This window comes from Myotis brandtii, unplaced genomic scaffold, assembly GCF_000412655.1.
Source record: "Myotis brandtii unplaced genomic scaffold, ASM41265v1 scaffold1213, whole genome shotgun sequence".
Classification (NCBI taxonomy): Eukaryota; Metazoa; Chordata; class Mammalia; order Chiroptera; family Vespertilionidae; genus Myotis; species Myotis brandtii.
The window spans coordinates 347084-353967 of NW_005354228.1; positions in this window are offsets into that span (position 1 = coordinate 347084).

Sequence of the window (6884 nt, forward strand, 5' to 3'; positions counted from 1 at the left end):
CCCCCAACCCCCCTCCCCCCCAGCCAGCCAAGGAGGACTCCAGATTGGGAACCTTCCTTCTCCATTGCTGACGCTCCATCCCACACCAGCCAATCTTCTCTAGGCGAGTGACGTTCCACAGTTCCCCTCGTCCCGAGTCCTCTGCCCACTCTCTCTCACTGCCTTCTCGGAAGTCTCTCGCCTCGAAAGTCCTAGCGCTAGGCCAGAAGACTTCTCAGCCATTTGGCTTTGGGTCCTTCTGCATTGGGGACGCCCAGTCCAGAGGGTCACCTCTCGTTTCTCATGGTGATTTGTTTAGCAGCAGGGACACCTGCCCTAACCAGTCACCTTTGGATTTGTGGTCTGTCACTCACCCTTCCTCTCTCGTGGCCCACGCCCACTCCCTCTGCACACTCGCCGGGGAGATCATGCCCAACCACCTCATTTCCTTTTGTAACACTGTTTGGCCACAACTTAAACTAGATGGTAAGTCTCAATGGCCGGAAAATGGTACTTTCCATGTTAACACATGGCACAATTAGATAATTGCTGTCACCGCAATGGAAAATGGTCAGAGATTCCCTACGTCCAGGCCTTTTCACCCTCCAGTCCCAATCTTCTCTCAGTTCTGCTCTACCTATCAGATCTTTCTCCTTCACACAAAACATCACCCCCTAACACTTCTGATTCTGAATCTACTTTTGACCCAGCAGACCACCGACCTCCATCCCCTTCCCTCACCTGCAGTAGATTCCCAAAACACAGACCTTGCTAACCAGCAACCACCTTCTCCTTCAGCCCCTGAAAGCCCAAATCCCAAGAACACAAGCTTCAAAACAGCCTTTTCCCACCTAACACTTGCTCTTGGGCCACCCAAAGATTACCTTCCTCAATAGGCTCTTCTGTACCCACACCCATTCCACCCCTGAGGGAGGCAGCAGGAACTAAGGGGATAGTCCGAGTCCACATCCCACTCTCTATGTCTGACCTCACACAGATTGAGAGGCATCTCAGGTCTTTTCCCACGGACCCGACACCTTTACTAAGGAATTTAAATACCTGACCCAGTCCTATGACCTGGTCTGGCACAACATCTATATCCTCCTGTCCTCCTCTCTCACCCCAGAGGAGAAGGAGCTCATCTGGCCAGCAGCTCAGGACCACGGCAAGGCCCTCCATAGACAGGACTCAGTGTCCAACCCAGTTGGCGCTGACGGAGTCCCCTGAACTGACCCGAGATGGGACTATTAGGTTTCTTCCCCAAGGCACCGGCTCTATAGCTGTATAATCACCTTTCTCATTGCCAGACTCAGAAAGGCTGCCCATAAGATGGTCAATTATGACAAATTTAATGAAATCATTCAGGGCCTCAATGAAAACCAAGCTCTCTTTTTCTCCCACCTCACAGAGGCCTTACAGAAATTTACCACATTAGACCCCCACCTCCCCTGAGGGAGCCCTTCTTCTGAACACCCTTTTATATCCCAATCAGCACCCCGACACACACCATAAACTTCGAAAAGTAGACAGAGGTCCACAAACTTTTCAAAAAGACCTCGTTAACCTGGCCTTTAACATCTTTAATAATAGAGATGAGAAGACCCAAATCCAAAAACAAAAGTGAGATCAGGCCCAGGCTGAGGCCCAGAAGCGGCTAGCCACCGCCTCATGAACCCCAAATGAAGTTCCGGTCCTCCTACCGAGGGTAAGTCAGGGGCTAAGCCTCCTCCAGGCCCATGCTTCAAATGATACCAAAGATGGAAGCGCCCAGGCCCTGACAAGACCCCACAGAGTTACATCCCCAGGACAGAGCCTCACATAATGATTGGGGTGACAGATAAGCTGATCTCCTTTTTAATCGACACTGGGGCCACTTATTCTGCCCTCTCCGAATTCACTGGGACCTTTGTCTCCTCCTCAGTCTCTATTATGGGGGTTGACAAATTAGTCTCACAGCCATTAGCCACTTCACCTCTACACTGGATCTTACTAAATCCCCCCATTCACTCTTTTCTAGTTCTACCTCAATGCCTAGTACATCCCCTCATAAAGCCCAGTTGTCCCAAACCATAGTCACCTACCTCAGTTTCTCTCACCTCATGAGGCCATTCCTTAGACTGTAAATGCCTGATTTCCTTATCTCCTCCATGACTGTTCCCTCTTCTGAACAAGAAATATTCTCCTTTCTCAGGCTCACTGGGTTCTCTCACCTCTGGTTCCCAACTGTAGTCTTCTTGCAAAGCCGCTCTATGACACAGCAAAGGGACCATTCAGATAAACCTTTAGATCCCAAGGCTGCATTCTCACCCTGTTAATGCTCTGAAAACTGCTCTGACCACAGCGCCTTCTCACCCCCCATCCCCCTTCCCAAAGAACAACTTTCTTTACTGCAACACTACTAATGCTTACTTAACAGCCCAGCTACTATCAGAAGCTGAACTCATTATCACCCAAACCTTAGTCTGTTATCTCTAAGGAAAAATGTGGCAGTTTTAAGTCCAAGTGGCTAGAGACCTGGGAACAGGCTGCTGGGCCTGCTCCCTCCTCTCCCCCCCCCCAACCTTTTCTCCAGCCTCATATGCCTACACATAATTTTCCAAAGTCTTTGGTAACTTAAAGGTTTTGGAGCATTGCTGGGTAAAATGATAAACATCAAAATATTTTAAAATAGTATACAATACTAAAACATTGATTGCTAGACATGTTTTAATTCATCTGCTCTTAGTTTTTATTACAGAAGGTCTCTTGTACTTTGTTGACTATATTTTCTTGAAAGTAAGGGTGTGGTTAAAGTGTGTTCATAAATGTAAATGCTGGGTGTTTACTTTTTGGCTGGAGCTGGTTATTTGTGAGTGGGTAGAAGGTTTGTGTTGTCCAGTGAGTCAGGACCTGGTCACCCTGATGTCAAAGAGACCCCTTCTCTCCGAGTGAGCTAAAGCAGCCCGCCCAGGCTCTCCCGTTGCCTATGTCCTTATATCTGAGCCTAGACTTTCTTCATTTTCACGCTCATTCCCAGTCCTGGACACTAACACTGAAAGCCTCAACAAGCCTTGGTATTTAGGAACCTCTCTCTCCTTTTCTCGCCTTCTTAAAGGTCATACACTGCAAAGGACACCGAGTCAGGAATGATCCCGTAATACAGGGAAATAACAGAGCACACCAGGAGGCCAAGACAGTGGCTCAGGGGAAGCCCCTGTCTCCCCAACTCTCAGCTACACCCCATATAACACCCAAATACACTCCAGAGGAACTTCAGTCCCTTTTAGCTCTTGGGACCACTCAGGAAGATCCATGGTTAAAATTTCAGGGAAAATATATCCTTCCGCAGGGACAGGCCCATGATATCTTATGGGCTATTCACAATTCCCTACTTATAGGATACACTTACAACTCCTAAAACCCCTCATCACATGTCCTAGCCTAGCCTTCCTACTGCAAGGTATCACCAAAACCGGTTCCACTTGTTACTCAGTATCTCCCCAAGGACAAGGTAGACCTCCTTATTTTCCCACTCATCAGTCAAGGGGCCAAATCCCTGGACAAGACTGGCAGATTGACTGCACTCACATGCTCCCTATTTAAAAAACCAAATATTTGCCCTGGCCAGTTTGGCTTAGTGGATAGAGCGTCGGCCTGCAGTCTGAAGGGTCCCAGGTTCGATTCCAGCCAAGGGCATATGCCCAGGTTGCGGGCTCAATCCCCAGTGGGGGATGTGCAGGAGGCAGCCAATCAACCAATCAATGATTCTCTCTCATCATTAATGTTTCTATCTCTCTCTCCCTCTCCCTTCATCTCTGAAATCAATAAAGATATTTTTTTAAAAAACAAACAAATATCTCTTAACTCTAGTAGACACCTTCTCAGGCTGGGCAGAAGCATTCCCCTAAAAAAGTCCTCTGAGGTCACACAAGCTCCCAATCAGCATATCTTTCCCAGATTCGGCCTCCCCACCTCACTACAATCAGAAATGGACCTGCTTTCATATCTCAAATAACTCAACAAGTCTCCTTCACTCTGAACATCCAGTGGAACTTACATCCCCTACCAGCCCCAATCTTCAGGCAAGGTAGAAAAGGCAAATTCTTAATTAAGTCCCACCTAACTAATTTAGTTCTTCTTAAAACTAAAGAACCTTAAACTACTCTGGTATCTCTAGCCTATATGCACATCAGGGCAATTCCCTCATGTGCCCTCCTTTCTTAGTCCCTTTGAACTCATGTACGGAAGACCTTTCTTATTCAGAAACTTCCCTTCCACAGAGACTATGTCTGCATTTTAAATCTCATCATACAATTACTGAAGAACATGCTGATCAGATCCTCCCTTGACCTTTTACAGGAGACATCCCCCTACTCCTCCTAAAGGAAACCCATCATAATTCACAGCGCTGAAGGCAAGTCCCTTATCAGGTGCTCTTCACTGCCCCGATTGCAGCTAAACTCTCAGGGCACCCCCCATGGTTCCACCTTCCCAGACTAAACCCATCTCAGGAACACCTCCATCACAGGAGCTGGAGTCCCCTAAGATTACAGCCACCAGGTTGGGCCCACCAGACCTCGCCTTACCCGCATCCCAGAGGAAGAGGATGAATGAGGTGCTCCCTATGTGTACCCTAATACCCCTGACTTCCCTGAAAGCCCACCTCCTCTCCCAGTACAAATCCTCCCGGTCCTAGCTACTGCCCCCTCTCCCTTCGCATCAGGACTCTCACCTTTCCATGGGACTGCCTTCTACAAAGGGACTTGGATTACCCATGAGGCAAGATTTCCTTCTTTCTAGATCCCGAACATACCTTTCCCCACTTGGGGCAATCCCGACCCTGGAAGTGGGGATTAGCTCTTCTCATCCTATTCCAGCTTTCCTCTCCTACACCCATAAGGAACTTTCTCACCTCCACTCATCTCCAACCAACATTTAACCTCACCCATTCCCTCCTTAGCCAGGGACTGCTGGCTCTGCCTTTCCCTCTCCTCTTCAGCATCCACCACCATCCCTATCCCAAATAAGAGATGCAATCAGGCAAAAACCACTCTGGCTTATAAGAAGGGAAAGGGAACTATATTTCTCAAAAAGGCAGACACCCTTCTAGGTAATTATCCAAAAGCCCAGGCAAATCAAGCCTCCCTCCTTTTCCGTACTTATATGCAATCTCCTACTAAGGTAGCTCCTTCCTCCCTCCCGTCACAGGTCCTAACACTCTGCACACCCCACTAATCACCCAAGCCCCTTTATGCTTTACAAAGTCACAGGGCAATATAACAAAAGGCCATCTCCCATCATCAGCCTGCAACACCAGTTAACCTAGAACTACCAAACAGCATTGGTCCCAATGGGTTGACTACCAGGTCTCCCCGGAAGCCAATGGTTATTTCCTACAGCCAGTCTTACTTCTTATCCAGCCATGCAGTTCCCAGGCTTCAACTGCTCCTTTCCCTCCATTTTGCTTTTCTCTTGTTTAACAGCCCATCCTAGAATTCCCTCCCACTTTCACTGCAATGGAATCTCAATCACTCACCTGTCACCCCTTATCAGTAGCGCCATGGCAACCACCCTCTCAGCTTGGAGTGTGGAACCTGGAAAAGGAACCTCATACCCTTTAGTCACCTCTTCTCCTTACACCTTTCAGCTTATCTCCATGATCAGGGATTTTCCTTCCTCTGTGGGGAGAACACATACACCTGTCTCCCCACCAACTGGACAGAAACCTGTACCTTTGTCTATCTCTCAGCCAACGTAGAAGTAGCCCCCTGATAACCAGTCTTCCCCTGTCCCCGTAAACCCACCATATCTGACACAAAAGGGCAGTCCAGATAATCCCTCTCCTCATAACCCTCAGCATCACAGCAGGGGTTGGAACTGTCCTAGGGGCCTAACCACTGCTCAACATATTTTGAAATCCTGTCTCAGAACCTACAAGACAGCCTAGATGACATTGCCAAAAGCTTGGTTCACAGTCAGGATCAGAGAGCCTCACTGGCAGCTGTCACCCCCAGAGCAGAAGGACTGGGCCTCCTAACAGCGGAGAAAGGGGGCCTGTGCCTCTTTCTGGAGGAAGAATGTTGTTTCTGTGACAATCAGTCTGACCTCGTCAGGGATGCCGCAAAGATCAGGGAACGGCAATCAAATCCATGGGCCTGCTGGCTAAAGGAAATAGATTGGCATCTACTTCCCTTCATGGGACCACTAACATTCCTCTTCCTCAACCTCGTTTTTGACCCGTGTATTCTGTGCCATTTTTCATCTTTCCTTCAGGACGGCTTTCAAGGCTTCACCAACCAGTCTCTCGGGGAGATCATGCTGCTGCGACCCCTCGCTCCACCAGGAGGAATCTATTCAACATTCCAGCTGACTACAATCAAAGGCCAACCCCCTGTGATCTCAACATCCAGACTTAGCAGGAAGTAATTACAGAAGATTTGACCTTCGTCCCTATTCCATAAAACAAAAAGGCTGGAATGTTAGGTTTGATCGAACTATTGAATCAATACCCCTCCCCTGGGAACTGGCTTTTAGGCCACTTCACAATGGACATTGCACTTGCCTAGACCACAATCCACTTGCTAAGACCATTGTCTCTCCCCTCCAACTGCCCAGAATCCGAACCTGCACAGAGAATTCTCCGCCCAGAAACAGCCCACCAAAAGTCCTTTAAAAACCGTCGGCTCCCATCACTGGGGTGCTGGAGCCATCCAGGCTCAGCCACCTGGTGTGTGAATGAGTGAATAAATTCATAATCCTTCACCATTCTGGCCTCATGCATTCCTCCTTGGGCGACCTAACAGTATCCTATCTAATAAAAGAGAAACATGGTAATTAGCTGTAACTTCGCTACCCTTCCCATTGGCTAATCAGGGCGATATGCAAATTAACTGCCAACCAAGATGGCGGCCGGCAGCCAGGCAGCT